A 25,813-nucleotide genomic window follows, 5' to 3' on the forward strand; every position below is an offset into this window, starting at 1 on the left:
CTACCAGTGACAGCTGGTGAAAAAAATTGGGCAGGGGTGCATTTTGTTTTGGGGGGACAAACTGAAACAGCATTTATCTATTATATAGTGCCTTTTACATCAATCTATTATATAGTGCATTTCACTTCTATCTATTATATAGTGCCTTTCACATCAAACTATTATAGAGTGTCTTTCACATCTATTTATTATATAGTGCCTTCACTTCTATTTATTATATACTGCCTTTCACATCAAACTATTATAGTGCATTTCACTTCTATTTATTACATAGTGCCTTTCACATCTATTTCTTATATACTGCCTTTCACATCAAACTATTTTAGTGCATTTCACTTCTATTTATTATATAGTGCCTTTCACATCAAACTATTATAGTGCATTTCACTTCTATTTATTATATACTGCCTTTCACATCAAACTATTATAGTGCATTTCACTTCTATTTATTATATAGTGCCTTTCACATCTATTTATTATATACTGCCTTTCACATCAAACTATTATAGTGCATTTCACTTCTATTTATTATATAGTGCCTTTCACATTAAACTATTATAGAGTGTCTTTCACATCTATTTATTATATAGTGCCTTTCATATCAAACTATTATGTAGTGCCTTTTACATTTATTTATTATACAGTGCCTTTCACATCTATTTATTAGATAGATAGAGATAGATAGATACTTTATTAATCCCAATGGGAAATTCACATTCTTCAGCAGCAGCATACTGATACAATAAATAATATTAAATTAAAGAATGATAATAATGCAGGTGAAAAACAGACAATAACTATGTATAATGTTAAATGTTAATGTTTACCCCCCCCGGATGGAATTAAAGAGTCGCATAGTTTGGGGGAGAAACGATCTCCTCAGTCTGTCAGTGGAGCAGGACATTGACAGCAGTCTGTCGCTGAAGCTGCTCTTCTGTCTGGAGGTGATACTATTAAGTGGATGCAGTGGATTCTCCATAATTGATAGGAGCCTGCTTAGCGCCCTTCGCTCTGCCACAGATGTTAAACTGTCCAGCTCCATGCCAACATATATAGTGCCTTTTCTATCTATCTATCTATCTATCTATCTATCTATCTATCTATCTATCTATCTATCTATCTATCTATCTATCTATCTATCTATCTATCTATCTATTTGTTATATAGTGGCTTTTATAGTATAGTATAGTGCCTTTCATATTTGTCTATCTGGTCATTCCATATGCTCTAGTGGTCCTAATCATAATTTCAATGCACCTCAAAGGAGCTGCCATCAAGTATCCAGCTTCTCCATCCTTAAAGCACAGCACATCAGTTTCCTTTTATTCTATAAGGGCTTTCAAATTTTAACATTTCTTCCTATTATACTACAGCCAGGGGCTCTTCCATGTCTTACGTTAATTTTCCATTTGTTCTTGAATGATTATTATTTTCCTGTTTTTATTTAATTTCTGCTAATATTGTTTTATGTAAAGTAATTATTGTTTATTGTGTATTATGTGTATGTACTTCAAGGCCATATTCCTTGTGTTGTTTTGCATGGAACCCCAAGAAGGTGTGGCCATGTGACATCACACCCATGGATCCGCCCCCAGCCTTTATAGTGAGGTTGAGGAGGTGGGGCCAGCAGTGCGTCATTGATTGTTGTGGAGTTTGGTTCAGAGTAAGTATTGTTGGACTTTTTATGGTTATTTTTGATTTGTCTTTGGATTTCTGCCTTTGGGTTATGGACTGTGTTTGTTAATTTGTAGACATATCATTTTATCTATGTTTTGCTACCTTCCTGTTTGATCTCTTTTTCTTTATTTAAACAAATTCTTCATTTATAAAGTGCTTAGACACAAAATGTGTATTATTGTGGAAAAGCAAAAGGGTTTTAATATTTGTCACAATCTCAGAATTACTCCTAGGAATTCAATTCAATTCTGTTAATTTTTGTTTAGCGCACTGGGCTGTGGAAGAGTGGATCATGGTTAGTATTTTTGGGAACTGTAATTGGTAAGTTGGAATTGCACTAAAAGTCTTACTTGAATAAGAATTTGTCCTACCTCAGAGTAGCACATGAGAAGCAGTTATGAAGCGTCCAGCGCCCACTTCCAGCGAGGAGTAGCAGCTCATATTTGAAAATAAAGGATGTCACCACTTTATGTCACCCTCTAATGCTGACATGTTGTACAGCAGTTTTCTAATACTAATGCTAAGGCGTTGTCATGAACTGGGAGACCCAATAGCACATAACTCCTGTAAATTCTTCCAAAAGTGTCAACTAGTGGGGGTATTTGCCATTAAAAACCCAACTAGAATCAAAAGGTCTTTGAAGAATCTTTGATTTTAACAAAATAAATACTCTGTAGCACAAGAAGCTGCATGGAACACAAAAAAGGAGCTGTCTGAGAAGGCAAGGCAGTCTAAAAGCAAACACTGTCCCAATACACAATCACAAGGAGAAGTCAAAAAAGGTCAAAATATTCCAATAAGTCACCATAAGCACAAGGCAAAGCAAAAACATGCAGAACTAACCAAAAATGAAATGAACCGCCAGGAATTATGGAAGGCCCTCCATTTTATAGGGTGGAGAGCCATTCCTGGCTGTGATTGGCGGGTGACCCCACCTCCTGGGGAACCTAACACAGGCTACATTTAAAAATACACATAGAAAAATTCAACAGTAAAGGATGAACACTGTGTACATAAAATAAAAAATCAATAATGAGCAAAAGAGACATTAAACATAAACTTGAATTCCAACCAGAGGAGGAATCTTGGCTGAGATATGACAGGCATCACCACAAAGATAATAATAATAATAATAATATTCAAAGTAGTAGTAGGAGTAAGGGAAGAAGAAGAAGGACAACATAATAAGGTAGGATATTTCGCTAAATTTTGAAAGAATATCAAGAATAATACTGCAATGAGCATTGAGATGAAAGGACTGAGACGCCCACCAGCTGAGGGTAAAGCCTGATAGTCACACGTGTATGTAACAATGACTGACCCACAGCCGTACAAAGACTCCCCTTCCTTCTGTTATGGCCATGGACCGCCATGTAATTTAACAGTTACTAAACTAGCCACAGCTTGCACTGTTCACTCTTTCAGTGTTCCTGTGGCCTGCCATGTCTCTCTCTGTGATGCCCCCTTCTCTTCTGTGATGTTCTGTTCATGTGATGCTCCAGAAGCTTCTACCTGCCTTCTTGAACCTTGTAAACTTTAGTGTGAAGATCCCAGAGGTTTGTGGAGCGCAGAGCATCGTGTGCCGGTGTGACATTTCGCTGTCAATCACCCATCCGGCCCCACCTACTTTTATGGTAATATGCTGGCTGCAGCAGTACAGTTTTCATCCATGAGCAGCTAGGTGTTAGGATTCACATATGCAAGCTCATCCAACACTTGAGGCAATGATCTTGTTGTCCGTACTGTCAGTCTCACCAACAACTCCAGGAAAACCAGCGATTTGCACAATTTGATTCTAACATTACCCCATATGGTGTGGTGGGGAAATGTATAAATCTGCGTATTACCTCAGGCACTGTAAGGGCATTCAAAGTTTGAGAAACTGTAGGTTGTGACACATCCAGATCATCCCCATTGCTAAGCTGCAGTTTCCCTGTGGCCAAAAATAATGTTACCACCAGTTTCATTTCAGCTGGCACCTGATGTACAAGATCCATCCATCCATCCATCCATTATTCAACCCGCTATATCCTAACACAGGGTCATGGGGACCTGCTGGAGCCAATCCCAGCCAACACAGGGTGCAAGGCAGGAACAAATCCCCGGGCAGGGCACCAGCCCACCGCAGTGATGTAAAAGATTTTATTTTAATTCCAACTCTGTCCAATTGATATCTTTTTTACATGTTCCTTGTTGTCCAGCATATCCGAAACATTCAGCCTTCCTTGGGAGGTGTGTGCTGATCTCTGCCTGAACGCCACCTTCTAGCAGCGCCTAGCAAGTCAGGGCGGCTCACAAGCCCTCCTAAATCCTAATGAAGTTAGGAGGAGTTTTTTCTTTTACTCCTAAGAGCAGGACCAAATTGGTATGAGAATTTTGAGCCAGTTAGGGCCATTTTCCTACTCAGAGACACTTGATAAATACGGACACAGGAGATGAAACACTATCAGGCGAGTCGAAGAGTCAGAACAAAAGAGCAAGACGTTAATCAGAAGTAAAGGCACAAAGCGAAATTAAAGTCAAAAGAGACAAACCAAGCACTGGGGCCTACTTAAATTAGAAATGATGTACAATACCGAAGAGTTTTGCCAATAATTTCATTCACCAAAGAGCAGCATATGAAATGACTGTTGCGTTTTTTTATATTGTCGTTAATGCGATGATTATGGTCACGTGGTGCCTCCAAACAGCTTTGCACACACAAAGGAAAACAAGATGCGAAAAAGATAAACTTTGTCAAATTAAGTTAAAAACAACCAAAATAAAGAAAAAATACGCAACGCAATGCACGTATAACGACATGTTAATTTGGCGTAAAGATTTTTCCTTTGCTTTTTTTCTTCTCACGGTTTGTGGTTATCCTCTCCCTTGAAGGGCATTTCTTAAGAATGCTTAGAGTTTTAAACATTTAAAAGCTAGAAGTCCATATTGGGCCTGTGCCTGTGCAGGCCTTGAAGCTTGTGCTTTGAGTTTGGGTCAGACTGCCTGGGGTGAGGTTTGGGTTTGGACTTTGTGAAGTCCTGGTCTGGCTGGTGTTACTTGCAGAACTATTCACCCTTTTTCACCATTTTGTGCTCATTATCTTCATTACACTTCAGATGGCATCCAAGTGTTACTTTGAAATCAGTTTCACCCCAGGAGGATCATAGCAACTTCACCCACTGCCAGTTTGTTCTTGTGCCAAGTTACAAAATGTCTTCTTACTCTTCTGAGGAGCCATTGAGGACTGGGGATCCAAGGGCTTGGAGTCAGCTAAGCAGCTGGATGAAATGATGAAGGCAAAGCACCTTAAACCAAATTTATTTCATGCTGTTTTATTTTTTCCTTTGTGTCGGTTGTGTGCCCTCATGGCCATATGCAACATTGGAACTAATTACCCTAAAGCTCTTCCAGACTCTTTTTTAATGGGTGTTTCTGATACCAGGGCACTTTTGTTGGATTCTACACCTCTACGGCTCATGTTGCCCTGCATGGGACTGGCCACCCATCCGGGATTGGGTCCTGCCTTGTTGGGATAGGCTGAACATGAATGTCCGGATGGTCCTTTTATTTGTTAATATTGTATGTTATTATCTGACAGTGTCATGATCTTCACTTCAAAAGGCATGATATAAAATTAACATAGTGTGTTTGATTTATTGATCTGTCACCTACGTGATGGCTCCTTTAATTCCAAATCACTTGGGTGAACAGATGGCTTTGCTGTTTCAGTAAAGTTCCTTTCAGTTTCCACGGGTGTCCTTGCAGACCTTAGTTTTGCACTGCAGCACTAAATATCAGAAAGAGATGGACAAGACTCAAAATAACTAAGAATCTGATCAGGATTTGCATTGGTCAGCCTCAGAAATAGGCCTCACCCAGGTAGCCTGACCCTAAACCCCAACTGAAGTGTCCAAAATGCAGAACTGGCTTTAAACATTTCAACAAATACTTTTCAATTTCCCAAACACACAAAAATGTCATTCAAGTGAGAGAGGTTGGGAGCATGTTCATTAATAAGATGGACAGCACAGCGAATGAGGATGTAAACCTCCCTTCACAGATAATGAAAGGCACTATATGACGTTTAATGGAAGGTGCCAAACTTCAATAGACAGCAGATGTTTTCCCTTACAGTTTCTCCCTCTTTGTTCTTTGAGAGCAACAGCATTCAGGATTGGGTCGGGAGCATCCGCTGATACAGCATGTTGCCGCACCCACCCAGATTGAGATCTGAGTGCAGCCGTGCAACGGGTGACACCTCAGCACCACACTGGGACAGTCTGAAGTTTTTTACAGTGGCTGGAGTGCCAATCCTGCCACCAACCCCCACTCGCGGCTTATAGAGGGCATGTGGTAGTGTGGCTGGAGCGGTTCTCAGATACGATGTGGTGCAGGCGTTTCCTCACTTAAGTGCACAAGTGAGGAATTGTCCGTATCCATAATTGATGGCGGGAGCTGCTAATTGCCACACCTGTGCCACGTCCCCATTATAAATAGGAGAAGTGCGAGTGCGGAGGTAAAGAAAAGAAAGAAAACAGAGAATGGAGGTTAAGGGAGAAGAAGGCAGGAAGCGAAGGAGTTGATGTGAGCCAGCGAGTGAGTAAGAGCTGGCTCGCTGTGAGAAGGACAGGCAGCTGGGAGAAGTGAACTCTAGCAGGGTGTTTGGTCGGCACCCAGGGTCAGACGGATTGAGTCACTCCTGCTGAATTTTGCAGAGGAGCAAGAGTGACCACGATCGAGGACAGCTTGCCGTGTAAGGCCGCGGAAGGCAGCAGGAGTCGGAGGCTTGGGAGGCGGAAGACACAGTGTGAGCGCCCTGGTCGCTGGGGAACCCAAGACTCGGTCTGGAGGAGCCCTACGGAGCCAGGGTCCGAAAGGCTACAGACCCTTAGGAGAAGTCAGCTTCAGGTAGGGCGACTCCCCTGGTGCAGAGCCTAGATGGCAGAAGCAGTGGAGCCGCCAGCTGAAGAAGGCACCGGACTGCTTCCATCCAATATTTTAACCTCGTTTTTTTAATGGATTTATTGGATTATTTTAACCTCCACATGTTTTTTATAGATTCTTTATTTTTTAACTTTTAAAAGCACTGCATTTGTTTTGAACACTGTTTTTGGATTTTGTTTTATTGTAATAGAAGCACTTGCACCTTTTTGCACCATCCCCTTGCTACGATCGGTGTCCTCGTTGTCCAGCTCATCCAGTTACCTTACCAACGGTGTGGGGTTCAAGAGCTTCCAAAAAGTACGAAGGGAGCATGGAGCTGAACCCGCATCGTCACAAGGCTGCTTGAAGGGCTGGATGCTGATTCACGTCATCCACAGGAAACAGTAATTGCAGGTTAAGGGCCTGGCTCAGGGGCCCAATGGAGTAGAGTCACTTCTGGTTTTTATGGGATTCGAACCAGCAACCTTCCGATTGCCAGTGCAGTTCCCTACCGTCAGAGCCACCAAAAACACAAAAATGACCTTCAAGTGAGAGCAAACTGTAAAACCTCTGGCTTGGTAGGACAAGGACAATGTAAACCTTTACAGATGAAGAATTTATTCACAGAAATCAAAAAAAAGAAGAAAAAGGCCAAACTATGGGCAAAAAGGATGTGCCTAAAAAGGCCATCCAAATCAAACATGACTAAATCTGCTATCCCGCAATTAGAAACCAAAAATAGCATCAATAAAAAAAACAAACAGGAAAATCAACAGCTATGAACTTTTCTCCACCAACCTCAACGATGCTCTGCTGGATTCATCAGCTCAACCTCAGTATACAGCCTGAGGGCGGTCCCTTAGTGGTGATGTCATGGTGGCCCCGCCTCTTGGGGTTCCACCCATAAAACACAAGGACAGCCCAATGCATGAATACTACATAATAAACATACACATCACAAAATTCATACAAATTACATAAAATACACATGGAAGTAATTCAAAATGAGAAAAATACATAAAAATAGAATGGAAATTAGCAATAAGGCAGGGTACAAAGCCCGTCTGTAACGTAAACCCTCAGTATGTCGACGTCTCTAATGCACCAGAGGATTGCCTGTCACCCCTCCAGGATGCACGTGGCTGCACTGTTATTCGCTTGAAGAGCAGTGGCTACAATCCCCCTGCTGCCCCCAACTGTGTGAGCAGCGCCACCCATGCTTTCTTTTGGGATTCACATAAGGTACGAATGAACCGGCCAGTCGTCCAGCTGCCCTGAGACGTTCAGTGGTTGAAGACCCCTGTGTGGTCAGCAGCCATTCCAGAGCAGAGTGACCCTGTCTGCCGCCAGCACGCGCAAGCTAGTTATGAATAATGAGGCCAGGGGTTACCGTCGGGTCAGCAGCGTCCCTGCCTCTCTCGGGTTATTTATTTAACAAAATGAGAAATTGATCACATTATTAAATTGCAAAGAGTCCGATTCATTCTAATCAGCTCTATATTGGCAGCTCCCATGTCGGCAAAGCCGCAGGGTTAGTGACGCATTAATGGACAAGGGTCACGCTGCCCAGAGCCATTTTACAAGTTGTCATTGGCCCCCTGACCTCTGAATGACCACTTTACAAGCCCCACAGGCTTTGCTGGGTATTTACCATCTGAAAAACAGGCTGGTGGTAGGGCTACCAAAAATGTACAAGTGCCATCCACCCAGAGGTGACACACAATGACCCCTGAGCTCAGACATACTAATCCCATCCTGGACTGTCTTTATCATTCACTTTTCTCATTCTAAGACAGTAGTGGTCACTCCCTCACCATCATTTACCAATGGCCATTCCTCATTGTACTTGGACAGCAGCATGTATTCCCTTCTTTATAACAAAAAGGCAAGCACTTGAAGGACCACAGTGAGAGATCACTCACTATCATTACAAGTGGACAGTATACAGTCACCGCATTAAGATGGTCATCTCTCACCCCTAAGAGACAGGAGCTACCTGTGGTCAATCAGAATCATTACTTACACATAAGAGGATGGCCACCACTCTCATTCAGTCCCCTGTGCAATTCACGCTGTAGATCACACTGCAAACCAGTGACCACACTGCAGAGGTCCAGGGGGCTATTTGAGGTCACTCACTATCATTACACGTGGACGACACCCTGTCATTAGGACTGAACAACAAAGGATATTTACTGTCCACTCACGTTAGGTATCTATGAGAGACGGGGGCCAACAAAGTCTCTTAGCCTCATTCCAATTGGACAACAGAGGACATTCACTCGGTTGCGTAAAAAGATGGTATTGACTCCTCTTTAACAGACAGGGCCTTCCTGAGGTCATCAGAGATGATTCACTCAGTCCTGGAGTAGAAGGTTAAACACAAGAGATAAGAGAGGAATCACCACTGAGAAAGAAAGGGGCTGCCTGAAATCACTCACTGCCATTAAAAGTGCACAACGGAGGACACTCGCTGGCAGTAATGGTGGACATCACAGGATATTCACTGCCTGTCGTAATACAAGTCATCAATCACTCAGGTTAAGCACTAAGAGATCAGTGATCACTCACTCAAAAACAAGAAGCCACTTGATAGCATTACAAATGGACGACAGACAATACTCACTCACTCTCATTAGCTTGGCCCCCTCACTCGCCTCTGAGGGACAGGAGATAGCTGAGGTCACTATGGTGTTTGCCGACAGAGCATTGCATCCTGATTTACTGACCGGCCCATGTATCACAATATTGTCATGCTTTGTTTGATTCTGCAATTTTTAATTTGGATTCTTGCACAAGGGGGCGCCAGAGAGCCCCAAACCACAGACCCAGATATACACCACAAGTTAACAGAAGAAAATAAAGGATTGTTATTTCCACAAAGGCCTTTACAGGCCTCCTACCAGCAATATGTCACAATCTATATACTGTATATGTTACCGGCAATGTATGAAAAGCAGGCATTGTATAGAAACCATCCATCCATTTTCCAACCCGCTGAATCCAAACACAGGGTCACGGGGGTCTGCTGGAGCCAATCCCAGCCAACACAGGGCACAAGGCAGGAACCAATCCCAGGCAGGGTGCGAACCCACTGCAGGACACACACAAACACCAAGCACACACTAGGGCCAATTTAGAATCGCCAATCCACCTAACCTGCATGTCTTTAGACTGTGGGAGGAAACCGGAGCGCCCAGAGGAAACCCACGCAGACACGGGGAGAACATGCAAACTCCACGCAGGGAGGACCCGGGAAGCGAACCCAGGTCTCCTTACTGTGAGGCAGCAGCGCTACCCACTGCGCCACCGTGCCGCCCATTGTTTAGAATGCCTAGGCAATATATAGAATGCTGAAAATTGGACATCAAAGTATGAAAAGATTAATATTTCACACATTTCCTAGGCATTCTATGCAATGCCAAAAGACAAACTGGCAAAGTATAAAATACTCCCGCTAATGACGTTTCTAATGTCACGTGACTTTCGACGCTGGTGTAGTGTGGTGTCCAGGAAGGAATCATGGCATTTTGATAAGCAACGACGATTCTACGATGAACTGCCTAAAGTGCGAGCCAATACTGCAAAAAACAGTGTTTTCCTAACTGGATAGCGCTTTGAGTACTGAGAAAAGCGCTATATAAATGTAATGAATTATTATTATTATTATTAACCAAAACTACTTACCAGAAGTTAGGCCAAGATGACTACTAGGAAGGAACCATAGGACTATTGGCTGCTGAATTGCTATGATGTGATGTTAGTGGAAAACAAAAGTAAACTGATTTATCCTATTAACGAAGGCGTTAGTGCTATCCAGTTCTACATCACGGACTCTGAGTTATTTAACGTACTTCATGACGCTCATTTGGCCATTGGCCACTGAGGACGTGACAGAATGTTATACACATCTTTTCAATAAAAACCTTTCCATGACTCTCTTTTAATACTCTGCCTAATTAGCATTTGCCATTCTATATAATGCCTAGGTATTACATACAATGCCTAGGGAAAGTATATATAATATTAAAATAATTCAGATCTTTCATACTTTGCCCAAAAACGCCAGGAATTCTACTGTATATATTGCCTAGGCATTCTATACAATGCCTGCTTTTCATACATTGCTGGTAATACCACTGACCCACTCATCACGAAATCTCCCGAACCATGAGGACTTGGGAGTTGAAATTTAGAATGTAGGTTTCCCTTGGCCCATAGCTGCTCGCTAAGAAACGGTTTAAAATTTCATGGTCAAAGTGCGAAATTTCTTATAGCTTTTTGGACCCGTTTGTCTGTCTGTCCTCTTTTCACGAGAGAACTACTTAACGGATTTAGATCGGGTTTTTTCTATAATTTGCTTGAACATTCCGTTGATTTTGCGACTTTCTCATTGCGCTAAGTATCATAGTTTGCTCGCGGTACCAATTTATTAGTGCAAATCCGAGAGAAACTCATCGGGCTGCAGGGAGGGAGGTTTTGCCCTCCTCACTCAGGCGTCTGCCTCGGGGCGTAACCTTAACTCCGCTTAGCTAGCGAACGAGAGAACTACTTAACAGATTTAGATCGTTTTCTTTGCTATAATTTGCTTGAACATTCCGGTTGATTTCGTGACTTCTGTCATTGCGCTAAGCATCATAGTTCACTTGCAGGAGTGATATATTCGTGCTAATCCGAGACAGAGGCTGCGGGCCGAGGGGAGAGGAAAGAGTAACGTCAGGAGTAGAGAGCTTGGCGGGGTCCTTGTTACTGTCCTGTTTCACTAATACGCGGGCGAAGCCACGGGGGATGGCTAGTTATACAATAAATGAACAATAAATTGACAATTCTTCCTCTTTCTCCGCCTCCATTGAGCATTTCCCACTGTCTCCCAACTCTGACTCGTCCATGTGTGTCAGCAGACTCCCTTTTATGTCATACCCAGGAAACACTACTGGGCCATAAGAAATGTATGGCGGTCCTCTGCCAACAGTGCCCTATGTAGGGATGCTAACAGAGCTGCACTTCTTCAACTTCCAAGCATCCCTGTGGGGTTCACATATAAGGACCACTGCCACCTAGCATATGGGGAATGGAATTACTCCAGATTCCTGGCTATTGCTGGTCTGTCCATTATTTTCCGCTGGTCGGACAGAGAGTTACCTTTCTGGTCTACAGGACAAAATGTTTTCCTCGTCGCTCTGGCCTGCCATTCAAGTAATGTATATTTCAACGTCTCCTCCTACACTGTGCATACATTTTTTATTCCTATAAGTTACTGTTAAAAACGTTGTATTTCTGCTATAACAGGATTTTATTTGATTTTCACCTTCAGAGCACACCGTGGGTATGTGTGAGTTTTTTCTACTGCAGCTGCTGGACATGAGTTTAGAAGACTTTAGAAGACAAATTAAAGGTCTAGATGAGCTCAAAACTACTGTGATTGCTGACACAATTCAGCACAAAAACAAAGGGTGCAGGCCTCACAACAAACACAAAAGCCAAACTTGCACTCTACATAGGTCCAGGCTCACTGGATAGGCCTCATCCCAGGCAGTCGATTCCCAAACACAAATGACTGGCATACAACCAGCACAGGCTAAAAAAAACAGAGGTTAGGGTTTTAAATATCAAAAGGTTAAAAAATGTTACAATGTAAGGATTAGAGGCAAACAAATTGAAATCACAAAGCAGAAACAGGACCCTAATGAGAAAACTGTACCAACGCAAAGCTACAATAAAACTTTTAAGAGTATTATGAATATGGAGATGGTGAAATTAGGATATGAGGCCTCTTAAAGGTTTCATAAGCAAGCCAGGACTTTTACCAACATGCCCAGGGATGTTCTAACCCAGCGTTTCTCAACCTTTAAGTATTTGCGACCCGAGTTTTCATAACATTTTTAATCGCACCCCCCTAATGTTTTTTTGAAATCCTATTAAAATTTATTCCTATATTTTTTGCTGCCGATACACCGCTACAAGTTTAAAATTTCCCTACGAATAGCGAAATTATGCCACATACTGTATGGCAACATTCGTGCCCCCTTTTTTGTTACTTCAGGGGGTGCGCCCCACAGTTTGAGAACCGCTGTTCTAACCTTTGAAAGCTAGACCCTGAACAACACAGACAGGCATCGGCCTTCACAGGCCCAAAAATGTTTTTTTTTATACCGCTTCAGTTGTCATTTATGGGTCCTATTATTTGTTGTGAATTGTTTAATGTGAGGCTAAATCAAAAAATAAAGGCAATTTGAAAATGATAACCATAAAGGATAGAAGCTGATGCAATACAACACGTTTGTGATGGCTTATGGGTAGCATGAACAAACACAGCACAGTCCATTAGTCTAATTGAAGCCAAGGACAAATGAACATGCAGGACTGTACCATTGTTTAAGTAATGCGGCGTTGTGAGGATTCTTTGGGCAGAGGGAATGAAACCTGCTGAAATAACACTGAAGGATGTTGGCTTGTGCAGATCTGGTTAGGTACCCACCATGCGCAAACTTTACGGTACCCCCAAATCATCGGGCAGTATGTGTTGGTCTTGCCTGATGAAGGCGCTTACCATGTGTGTGTGAGATGTTGATGGTCAACCATTTTGAGCTTTATTGGTTACACTTATTCTTCCCGCTTTAAACCTTACTACCAATCAATAAACCTTTTTGTTGAGTTGTCCTGCTTTCACTTCTATACTTTGCCAGTATCCTTTGGAGAACTTCTCAGGTTTCAGACATCTCACTACAGCGTGTTGTTCAACAACGGTGTAATCCCACAGTGGAGCATCCATGTTCATTTGACCTTGGCTTCAACTAAACTAATAGCAGAGCGCTGCGCTGTGTGTGTTTGAATTACCCATAAGCCACCGTGAATGTGTTTTGTATTGCATCGGCTTCTATTTGTTGATTTACCCTCGTAGTTTCCACTGCAATGTTCAGGTAATTAATGATATGTGATTTCCTTAAGAGGTCACCATTTTCATGTGATCTCTGTCCGAGATTGCGGATATCAGTCTAAAAAAAAAAACAACCTACTGTTATATATCTTGGATTTTGTTCTGTTTCTGGCCGCCATATTGGTATTCCGTTGTCGAGGTAGCTTTCCCGTCACTAGAGGGTGTGTCCCCTGGGGTTGTGATCCCAAGGTAATTGCAGCGATGGAGTTTAAAGGTCCCCCAATTGAGTTGTGGAGTTTAAAGGTCCCCCAATTGAGTTGTGGATAACAAGCTTTGCTTTGTGGCTTTATAAAGATATTTATGTTTGAATCTCTGTTTTTCTGACTTTAGCTACGCTCGCAGTCTCTGATTTGTTGCTTCTGGTTTTGACTTCGATGCTTCAGTTCGGACCTTTTTCTGTTCTTTGTCAATTCTTCCGGGTTGGCTAATTGACACAACACTCACCTTCTTTAGTGATTTCATGTTACTTCGGGTTTTGATCTCTCGCTACGTCTTTTCAGGGCTCTGGCGATTTTCTTAACAACTTTATGGTTTCAACCTGCACATCATACTGTGACTCCGTCTCATCTTCAAGTCCCTAAAGACGTTTGCTGCTGTTACTGTCCACACATGTGAGACGGTTTACAAGCTCAAATATGGCACTGCCCTCTGATGCTTTATTCCCTCTGCAGACCATCAGAAGAGCCCACCTTCCTAATGATGTAATTTCCACCTTCCAAGACATCACAGCCTGATGACGTCATTTCCAGTTTCAGTCACACAAGATTCCTCCTCTTCCTGTCTTCATAAATCCACCATCTTAACTAATATGTTTAGTTCCCTTTTGAACTCAAGTCTGTAAAGACCCTCATTATTTTGCATATGGGGAAAACTCCCCCAACTGTTTTGATTGTGTTTGACTCGTCTTACATAGCACAACCCCTAATTACACCACAATGGCTGCTAGCATGCAAGAGAGCATCTCCCACGATGTTCTGCACCTCGACCAGTTGCTTCCATGGTACTCCACACATAGGACGTTCAGTTGAATTATCACTTGGCAACTCCTCAACATTCTTTTTTTTTTTTTGGGTTCCTGAATGGCACAGTTGTTAGTCACAAATCCAGCCTGCCTGCATGCAGCTCACATGTTCACCTCATGTCTCTGTGGGCTTTCTTCAGGGTTCTCCAGTTTTCCTCTATTATCACAAAGACGTGCAGCTTAGATTTGTCCAAACTGGTTAGTATGCCCTCAAATGAACTGGCACCACATCCTGCTTAGTGCCCAGTGCTTTCAGGATAGACTTGGCTGCCTCCATGGACCCTGATTTGGATTAAGTGGACTTGCCAGTGTGTGTATGTGTGTTTATCTGGTTACTAGCTGGCTGTGTAAATGATCCTGAGTGAGTGTAGGTGCCCATGTCCTGCTATGTTAAGATTTTTCCCCAACTTTCTCTTTAAGAGGCGTGTTTGAAGGTGCGAGTGTCTGTGTGCTCGTGCTTAAGACTGCTTGGCCAATTTGTGTGAAGGAGTGTGCCCTCTGGAGTCACTGACCACACTGTGCCAGTCTAAATGACCAGTCTGCTGCTATTTGAGCGGGAGTGCCAATAGATCTGAATGTGAGACCACCTTTATGAAGGCATGGGCTGGAGTGCTAATTCCTGACTAGGTTGCATATGAGCACCAACATATTTGAATAGAATGCTCCCTCGCTCGTTTTTATAATGGAGTGGACTCTAGTGGCCCCTTTTGGCAATGCCACGTAGCCCATTTCTTTGAAGGGAGAGGTGAGTGGGGTATCAATGTCCTACCACTGGACTTCTTAGATACTGGCCTCCTTTGAAAAATTCCAGCTGCCCCCTCACTGCCAACACGCCTGATTGTCCGCTTTCTCATGGTAATTCCGAGGACGGGGGTTTCAGGTTTCTGGACTGTCAGCTGGTCAGTAAGACTGAGGGTGACACTTAACAGGCCCTGGCAGCGCATGGAACTGATCTCACACACCAGGGATTTGATTTGTGCTATGAATGAATACATTTAAGTCCATTATTGCTTCTTGTGTCCTCCTGAATGTCACAGTACACCTCCACGCCACTGTCACTGCTTACTGGGAACATAAAATGAATGTCACTTGTACCTCATCAGTGACACCTGGTGTAAAGTCTAAAACAGCTGTGTGTATAGCATGCAGTTCAAAATGTTCTGAAACTGCTGACTAAACTAATCGCCATCTGAATAATCTGATCTAAACCCATGTCACTCCTGTTCTGCCCTCAGACCCACAGCTCATGATGCAATAGAGACCACCAGGTCCAACTGGGAGCTCACCATTTAGACAAAGGGGGTGCCAATGGACCAGGAGCCCAGCTACAGGTGGTAATGAGATGTGGGCAGTTGAAGGCACGGGCACAGCCCTCGAGCGCCTCAGGTACAGACGCCATGTCTCTACTGCTTTGTGTGGCTTTCCAATTAGCATTGCATATTAATGAGCACTGCATATTCATGAGCTGTGGTGCCGCCCAGGGACTGAGCTGACTTCAAGCACACAGCCAGTTTAGGTGAGAGGGAGCTCAGCATACCAAGCACACGCCTGCACAAAGTCACATGCAAACACACACGTGGAGACACATGGCTGCTCACAGGGGTTCAAGTTCACATTTATGGTCACATGTGCAAGAAATACTTACACACAAGTCCTTAAGCAAAACGCCATACAGTGCACACCCCAAAACAAGCAAGGAAAACCCCCATAACATGCATATAAACCTAAAAGAACATGCAAATACCAGTATGTGTGCGTGTGAGTGTGTGAGTGGGTGTGTGTGGAAACATCCCACAAGTCATGCGTACCAGTTGTTAAATATGAGCACATGAGGCACCTGCTAATTCATGTGTGCCTGGGTAGAGATAAATGTACGGAAACCCACCAACACACATGTGCACATACATGACGACACACTTGTAGGCACCTGGAGACGTGAACCCGCCAGTGTGTGTGGAGATGTGCATGAGAACCTTTCAATACACGTGTGCACATGTGAATATTCACAGACATATGTGCACATGCAGAGATGCACAGGTACCAGTAACGTGAGCATACACATAAGGCCATCTTCATGGAGAGATGCACACATCTGTAAGTACACACTTATACATATGATGGCACACGTGTGTACCCACAAGCACATTTGCATACACAGAAACCCATGCACACAGATACCTGTCAGCATGTGCATGCAGATATAGTGGCACATAAGGCAATCCACAAAAGTGTATGCCAATGGAGACACACATATATCTGCCAACACACTATATGTGTGTATATATGGCGGCACACATGGGTACCCATAAGCATTAGCATATATGGTGGCACAGATAAGAAAGGCAGAAGTTTTAAGGGAAGGTAGCTCTGCTCACTGATCATGGTGGAGGAGAGTGGAGGTGTGGTGCATGTTGATTAGCACACACAAGTAAGTAAGAACTACACTGCACTCTGTACATGTGACAGTATATAGTGCCTTTCACATCTATCTATCTATCTATCTATCTATCTATCTATCTATCTATCTATCTATCTATCTATCTATCTATCTATCTATCTATCTATCTATCTATCTATCTATCCTCAATAATCATGGCACTGGAGAGTGGTGACATGTTGTATGTTGATTAACATATGCCATTAAGAATGACACTGTATTCTGCACATGTCACAATAAGGACCCTGTACCTCTATGAACTGTGTATACCCACAAATGTGTACATGCATGGAGACACATGGACATCCAGAATAACATATGGTACTGTACTGTGCTGTATATATGGTGACACATGTAGTTGCCCTCACACATGTGTTCACACATATGGCAGCTCATAAATACGCTGTCTGTTTTGATGAGCAGACACACACGTTTCTTGACACACATGGATATCCTCAGAGCCACTCAGACACGCGTGTGCAAATGTTGATGTGTCCTTGCAAACCCACGTGTAAATCTGGAGATGCCAGGCACACTTACACACACACACACACACATATCCATGTATTCCTGTGCCCTAGGGTGCTACAATCCAGGTGATAAGAGCCTTCAGAACTGTAAGTGTCTGATCTAAATGTTGATTGCATTATATTGTTATGTCTGGTACGCATGTTTTTTATGCTTTCTTTACAGATTATTCACTGAAGAACTTAAAGAAGAAGATAATAATCTGGCCACGTCAGGCCTTAATGAAGAGTTGGAAAGAAGCAGATTTTCACCTTCTGGCCACTGTTCAAGAGAGTGTGGCTTATGAGTGTCTGTGGCTGCTAGTGGGCACATGGAGGGCATACGCATTTTCCGTTCTAACACTGAATTTGAGAGGAGGAACTCACATCAATTCCTCTGGTTAAATCATTTCCGCTGTTAATTTAAAAATGATGTCAGTTTAGTGGATCAACACCCATCTGGCGCTGCTCAGTGTCGGCGCCTAAGAAGCAAAAGCAAGTGAAAGAAGTCGAACTCTGGTGGCTAAAGTGCTGTGAGCTTGATGCACAGCAATGACTGGCAGGGTACAAGGTATTTAACTTGGCAATGCTAGAGTGGTATCAAGAATAACAAATAGAGAAATGTGAGAGTGTGTGTTAGTGAACAAGGGGACTGCAGGCGAAAAGGGTGGCATTGAATGAGAGCTTAGCATGGCACTAACAGGGAAAAGGCATTTAATAAAGTGGGCACTGTCACAATTTGGTGAACCCTGTTACCACACGAGATACTCCCTGAAGACCACCGGGATATGGACAGTAAGATGTGGCCCAGGTGGAAGTGTACAACATGCATTCCAGTCTGCAAATAAAATGAACTATTGTGTTTTAATTCTTTCTTGTTTATCATGGCACCAGAGAGTGGTGACGTGCCACAAGTTAATTGGACTTGCAGATTTCCCAGTGCCACCATCACCGCTACAGGAGAGTCAGCCCAGCACTTAGCAGGAATGCCTGAGTATCCATTAAGGCCGTGGAGGACCAGAGAAAGGCAGACAGACCTCCTGGCGCACAGGATGGGAGGAACAAACACCGGGATGCCCCTGTAAGTAGTCAGGCAGGGAGAAGGCTGCTCTGGACAAGCAGTGGTCCTCCAAGGGACACCAGAAGCCATTAGAGAGACTGCCAGCCTGACAATCCTGGTAGGAGGTGAGTTAGGGAGGAAGGCAAGTCAGCAAGACACTCCACCTGGCACACTTGAGGACGGTCAAGAGCTAAAACGGCTGGACGGAAAAACACCAAACTCGAAACGTAATCCTGTTATGAGATGACGATGTGCAAAATCGTGCAAGAGAAAGAGGCAATCTAGAGGAACCCTCAAATACCGTTAATCTGAAATTAATTAGGAATTCTTCTCATCAATTGCTGACCTACTTTATGATCAGAAAGATCAGCATCAGAGCGGTAAATAATTACTGAAATGTTAGAGAATAGTTTGGGTAACTTGGATCATAGGCCGCAAAGCCTACTGACACTCATGTGCGACTTGCTTTTGCTTTCGTATTCACCTTTGTAGTTCTCCATGTTTAAACACAAGCTGCAAGTGAATGTCTAGCATGGAGGACATGTCCTCTCCTTGTCCCCGTTGATGAGCGCATGCCCACTGTAGGCGAAAATCTACGTTACGTGCGATTTGGTCATTTCAGTGAGGGTTGAGATACTTTCATTAACAACGAGAAATCATTAGAGTGAATGGAGCTCTCTTTCATTTTGAATGCCGTTTATAAATTAAAACATAGTTGTGTGGACTTTGCCAAAACTGACAATTGACAAATTAGCACCAAGACAATGACAATCAACAAGTGACCTGGAGGTGTTTCAGTCAAAAGGGGGTCAGCAGGAGGAGAGCCAGCCAGTGGTCACGGGTGTGCAGAAGGTTCACAAGTTTGAGGTTTTCAGTGAGGTGTGCACAGGCATCAGGGCCATGCAGTGGCTTCACCAAGTACTCGGACCCCTTCACTTATTTTTTCACATTTTGTTATATTGGAGCCTTGTGTTAAAATCATTTCAAGTCATTTTTTCCCCACTTCAAGCAACAGTCAATACCCCACAATGACAAATGGAAACAGGATTCCATTAAATTTTGTAAATCTATTAAAAATGAAAACGACTTGAACTATCATGTTGACTCAGGTGTGCAGACCCTTTGTTGAAACCCCTTTGGCAGCAATTACAGCTTGGAGTCTTCTAGCATTTAATGTGACAAACATCAGGTCAGGTCATGTTGGGGAGCAGGCACTGGTACAGACGCACCCACCACATGACGAAACAGCTTGGGATCCTGATTGGTAACCCCCCAGGCAGACACGGGGTCCAGTCCCACCCTCTGGAAATGACCCTCTATCTGCTGCAGCCAGATGTTATGTGGGTGTCCCCTTGGCCTGGTCCAGCCACCCGGGTCCTCAATAACGACTCTCTGGTAATCGCTCCAACAGGGCCGTGGTGCCATAACTGGCGCTCCCTCACAATACAGGCAATGTGCCTCATTCAGGACTCTGTGAGCAACACAAAGTCAAACATGAAGTACAAGTGTAAGGAATCACAGTTGAACTTTGGAAATCAGGCTTAAGCTGTGAGGCAGCAGTGCCAACACCCACATGCATCACTGGGTGGCACCTAAAGAAGTCTGAATAAATCATCCGGATGGACACGGATGTCTGGGGCTCCATCGATTCCACAGCGTGGAGGAAGTCAAGAGGAGTCCAGAGTCAGCCAATTAACAACAGCGGGACCGACGGCTAAAGCAATTAGGTGAAATCAGCGAGCTGTGTAAGAACGCCACGGCCTGGCCACTCTCCGTCTGGGAAGGGGCAGGACCTAACAGCCATTGTACATCCCTTTCTCTTTCACAGTCCGCAGATCAAACGGACCCCAGAGCGAAGGGGGCAAACATCTGAGCAGCTGGGCCGGGAGAAGACCGGTTTGAAAAGTGACAGGAAGCCAATTACACCCGGGGCTGGCTGCCCAGACACTACGGCATGCTCGCCCTCTCTTCAAAGGCCTTGACCCTCAGACAGCTCACAGCCAGCCCTCCAAGAGAAAGAAGACAAACATTTACATAAGTGTGCGCTGCGCCAGACACGCACAGAGACAAAGTCAGGTTTTATTGTTCTTAGCAAATGTCATCGGATGCTGTTCTCTGTGCCGTTTCAGCAGAAGACAGAAAAAAAGAATAACAATGGGGAATCTTTATTGTGAACTCCAGAGATGGAGAACCATCTGGCCGCCCCCCAATCCCCACACACACACACACACAGCCTCAGCTCACCTTAGCGAGACATTGGTGACCTGTGCATCCTGGAGTCAAGTCCTCGTGTTACTTACACGTGTCCTGCTTCAGTGAAGGCTGCCGGAGGAAAAGCTCTGGAGGTCTGAGGGGACCTTCAGTGTCTCCCCGGGTGCTGTCACTTAAGCAGTCTCATAGTGGGCAGGACAGCCCTCTGGGTAATTGGGGAGTCAGGGAAGCAAGATTAATATTCACTTGGCCTGCTATTTATGAACACTTTGAAATGAAACTATAGTCATGTGAAAAAGTAAGGACACCCCATGGAAACTGTTGACTTTTCTAACATATCTGAACAGGCAAACAGCAGATCTTCATGCAGGCAGTGCTGCAGATAAAGCTGATATTCCTGACTAAATGACACATAACATTGACATGCCGTATTGATTCTCCTAATCTCAGGTCTCGGGTAATCTGACAAAGAGAAGCAAAAACCAGATGCTCCAACCCACCTCTGGTTGTGGGCCACATTTATAGTGCAGGACCAGAAGAGGCGGGGCTGAAATGATGTCACGTCTCTGAGAGGGTGTCCAATGGAAAGTGAGATAATGATCTAATGGCCTAAAGTGGCCTAACATGGAAATGGGAAGAAGAACACCTCGGGTACCTGGAGAAAATCCATACAGGAGCGAGGTTAAGTCAGGCTGGGGAGCAAGCACTGGGACAGCATGCTGCCGCACCCACCACACGATGAAACAGCTCAGGATCTTGGTTGGCAACCCCCCAGGCAGACACACGGTCCAGTCCCACCCTCTGGAAAATGACCATCTATGTGCTGCAGCCAGGTGTGATGTGGGCATTCCACTTGGGTCCTCAACAATGAGGATCCTGTGAGCTGGATCACCCTTGGGTAATCGCACCGCTTAGCCATAGTACTGTATTTGACGCTCTCTCACAATGCAGGTAATGTGCCTCATTCAGGACTCCATGAGCAACCACTCATTCGACACAAAGTCAAACCAATGGTACCCAAGGATTCTCCAAAGAGACACAGTACCAAAGGAGTCCAGTCTTCGTCTCAGATCACTGGATAGCATCCATGTCTCACAACCATATAGCAAGACGTGAAGCACCAGGACTCTAAAGACTTGGACCCTCGTCCTTCTGCAGAGATATCAGGAGTACCACACACCCCTTTCCAGCGACTTCATGACCCATACCTTGCTCTCCAAATCTGTTTACTGACTTCATAAGAGTCACCAGAGACATGAATGTCATCACAGAGGTAAGTAAACCTGTCGATGAGGTCGACACTCTCTGACACACTGCTGATGGCTGTGCCTAAGAGGTCATTAAAGGCCTGGATCTTGGTTTGTATCCAGGACCCTTGTAAGCCCAGACACTCAATCTCCTAATCCAGTCATGAGAAAAAAAGTAAGTTCACCCCAATATTTATGACCACTTCAAATCCATAAAATTACAATAAGGTGTTTCACATTAGGTGCCAATGATTAGAAGTTCCTTAGGGAGTACGTCGAACCACAGATATTGAGGATCTGGTGTTCTCTCTGCTATTGACGAGTGTGGTGTCACCAAACAAAAAACAAAAGAAGGCCCTCAGAAAGAAGGTTCTGGATGCTTATGAGTTGGGCAAGAGGTTTGAAAAAATCACCAAATTATCTGAAACCCAAGCATTCAATGGTAAGGAAAGTCATCTACAAGTGGCGCAGATTTCAAACGACTGACAATTTGCCCATGAAATTCGCCCCAGAGGACTTACAAAAGAATTACCCAAGAGCCCTAAAGTTTCACTGTGGGGCCTGCAGGTAATCAGTGTCAAAGTGCAGGCATCTACAATCAGAAAGAGACGGCACAAACTGTGACCTGCATGCCAGGTGTGCCAGGAAAAAGTCTTTGCTGCCCAAAAAAAGAACATTCGAGCAAGACTACAGTCTGCCATTGAACAAATCTTCTGTTTTTGGTTTGGACATGTGCAGAGGAGAGATGCTGAGTATGTCGGGAGAAAGATGTTAAGGATAGAGCTGCCAGGGAAGAGGAAAAGAGGAAGGCCTAAGAGGAGGTTTATGGATGGGGTGAGAGAGGACATGCAGATGATGGGTGTAACAGAGCAAGATGGAGAGGACAGGAATATATGGAAAAAGATGATCTGCTGTGGCAACCCCTAACGGGAGCAGCCAAAAGAAGAAGAAGAAACAGTAGACATGTTTGACAGAAGAACCTCATACTAACTGTGAAACATGGCAGCCTGAGCAGCTTGCAGTCATCGAGTCAACTAGGAATTCTGCGTCACATCAAAGTGTGCTTGAGAAGAATGGGAGGCCCTCTGTCTGAAAGCTGAAGCTGAACCAGAAGTGGACCTTTCAACACAATGCTAATCTGAAGAACACCAGCAAATCCAGTAAGGAATGGCTCAAAAAGAAGAAATGGAAGGTTTTGGACTGGACTGGCCTAGCTGAAGCCCCTGATTTGAATTCCATTGGAATGTTGTGGGTTGGAATTGAAACTGGCAGCACATGCAAGAAAACACACTAACATCCTACAGCTGAAGGAATTCTGTATGAAGGAGAACCTCATGCTAACCGTGAAACATGGTGGTGAAAGTGTTGTGGTGTTGGGGCTGATTTTCTATGAATTCTCCATCATATCAAAGTGTGCTTGAGAAGAATGGGAGGCCGTCTGTCCAAAAATATGAAGCTGAACTGAAAGTGGGCCTTTCAAGACCATAATGATCAGAAAGCACATTAGCAAGCCTAGCAAGGAATGGCTCAAAAAGAAGAAATTGGTAACAGGGAGCTGTAACAGGCTTGTAGGTGGCAGGAAGATGAGGTCAGACCTTCTCAGACTGCACCACAGGCTTATAGTTAAATTAATAATATTTAATCAAGCAGGTATTGTATATACGCTACTGGTTAAAAGTTTTATAACACCTCCATTTTTCCAGTTTTTCTTCAAATTTAATCAGTTGAAATTCACCTAAAATGGTTAAAAGGTAAGCAGTAAGCTACCAGAGGGTTAAATTTAAAGTTTAGGTTAACAAAAGCTGAAAAGAAAAGGAAATTTCAGAATATTACAAATGGGCCTTCTTCAGGTAGCAACTAATAGATTACAATCTGCAGATGTGCCGCAGCAGTTAAAGTAAATGAAGCCTTGTAAATTGAAGCAAACAATTTGCACGGGTGTCCCAACTTCTGCTGATTACTTAAAAACCCCTCTGGGTGTCTTAAAGCAGAATTGGAACAGACTGTGTCAGCACACCCTCCGAAGTACAACTTGGACAATATTCCAGAGATTATGGCAAGGAAACTGCAATTAACAAATGAAATGAGACACAGCATTATTATCCTGAGAAGTGCAGGCCTTTCATTTAGAGAAATAGCAAAAGAAATCAAAGTGTCAAAGAGTTCAGTGGTGTCCTATACAATCCAATTGGAAACTGGAAGAAACTCTGATAGGACGAGAGCTGGCAGAGCCAAAGTCATATCCCAATAATGAGATTGAGTTTCTGAGGGTCACCAGCTTGCCTGATGGACGCCTCAAAGGAGATTAACATCTGCATTTTTAAATGAAAAATAGCAGTGTGGACAAATCCGAAGGCAAACAACAACAACAACAACAACATTTATTTATATAGCACATTTTCATACAAAAAGTAGCTCAAAGTGCTTTACATAGTGAAGAAAAGAAGAATAAAAGACAAATAAGAAATTAAAATAAGACAACCTTAGTTAACATAAAAAGGAGTAAGGTCCGATGGCCAGGGGTGGACAGAAAAAAACAAAAAAAAACTCCAGAAGGCTGGAGAAAAAAAATAAAATCTGTAGGGGTTCCAGGCCACGAGACCGCCCAGTCCCCTTTGGGCATTCTACCTAACATAAATGAAATAGTCCTCTTTGTAGTTAGGGTTCTCACGGAGTCACTTGATGCTGATGGTTATACAGACTTCTGGCTTTTAATCCATCCATCATTGTTGGAACATCATGGTGCTTTGGGTAGATGGTGGTGGCACAAGCCACCACCAATAGGACACCGGAAAAGGAAACAGAAGAGAGAGTAGGGGTTAGTACAAATTTTGAATGAATAGTTATTATAATGAATTGGATATACAGAGTGTCAGGATTAAATTACAGTGAAGTTATGAGAAGGCCATGTTAAAGTAATGTGTTTTTAGTAGTTTTTTAAAGTGCTCCACTGTATTAGCCTGGCGAATTCCTACTGGCAGGCTATTCCAGATTTTAGGTGCATAACAGCAGAAGGCCGCCTCACCACTTCTTTTAAGTTTTGCTCTTGGAATTCTAAGGAGACACTCAGTTGAGGATCTGAGGTTGCGATTTGGAATATAAGGTGTCAGACATTCCGATATATAAGACGGGGCGAGATTATTTAAAGCTTTATAAACCATAAGCAGAATTTTAAAGTCAATTCTGAATGACACAGGTAACCAGTGTAGTGACATCAAAACTGGAGAAATGTGTTCGGATTTTCTTTTCCTGGTAAGGATTCTAGCAGCTGCATTCTGCACTAACTGCAAACGATTGATGTCTTTTTTGGGTAGTCCTGAGAGGAGTGCATTACAGTAATCTAGTCGACTAAAGACAAACGCATGAACTAATTTCTCTGCATCTTTCGATGATATAAGAGGTCTAACTTTTGCTATGTTCCTTAGGTGAAAAAATGCTGTCCTAGTGATTTTATTAATATGCGATTTAAAATTCAGATTACAATCAACGGTTACCCCTAAGCTTTTTACCTCGGATTTGACTTTTAATCCTAATGCATCCAGTTTATTTCTAATAGCCTCACTGTATCCATTATTGCCAATCACTAAGATTTCGGTTTTTTCTTTATTTAATTTGAGAAAGTTACTATTCATCCATTCTGAGATACAGGTTAGACATTGTGTTAGCGAATCAAGAGATTTAGGGTCATCAGGTGCTATTGATACATACAGCTGTGTGTCATCAGCATAGCTGTGGTAGCTCACGTTATGTCCCGAGATAATCTGACCTAATGGAAGCATGTAGATTGAGAAGAGCAGCGGACCCAGGATAGA

At 43.4% G+C, this 25,813-nt stretch overlaps 1 long non-coding RNA gene across 1 annotated transcript in view; it reads right to left on the reverse strand.

The window, feature by feature from the left end:
• Nucleotides 1-25,388, reverse strand: part of LOC127529182 (uncharacterized) — a 333,856-nt gene extending 308,468 nt beyond the window's left edge. Inside the window, exon 1 of the long non-coding RNA XR_007935865.1 lies at nucleotides 24,700-25,388. This is a non-coding gene — a long non-coding RNA (uncharacterized LOC127529182). The remainder of the gene's footprint in view (nucleotides 1-24,699) is intronic.
• Between the last annotated feature and the right edge of the window lie 425 nt (nucleotides 25,389-25,813).

This window comes from Erpetoichthys calabaricus, chromosome 9 (assembly GCF_900747795.2).
Source record: "Erpetoichthys calabaricus chromosome 9, fErpCal1.3, whole genome shotgun sequence".
In the NCBI taxonomy this organism is placed as follows: Eukaryota; Metazoa; Chordata; class Cladistia; order Polypteriformes; family Polypteridae; genus Erpetoichthys; species Erpetoichthys calabaricus.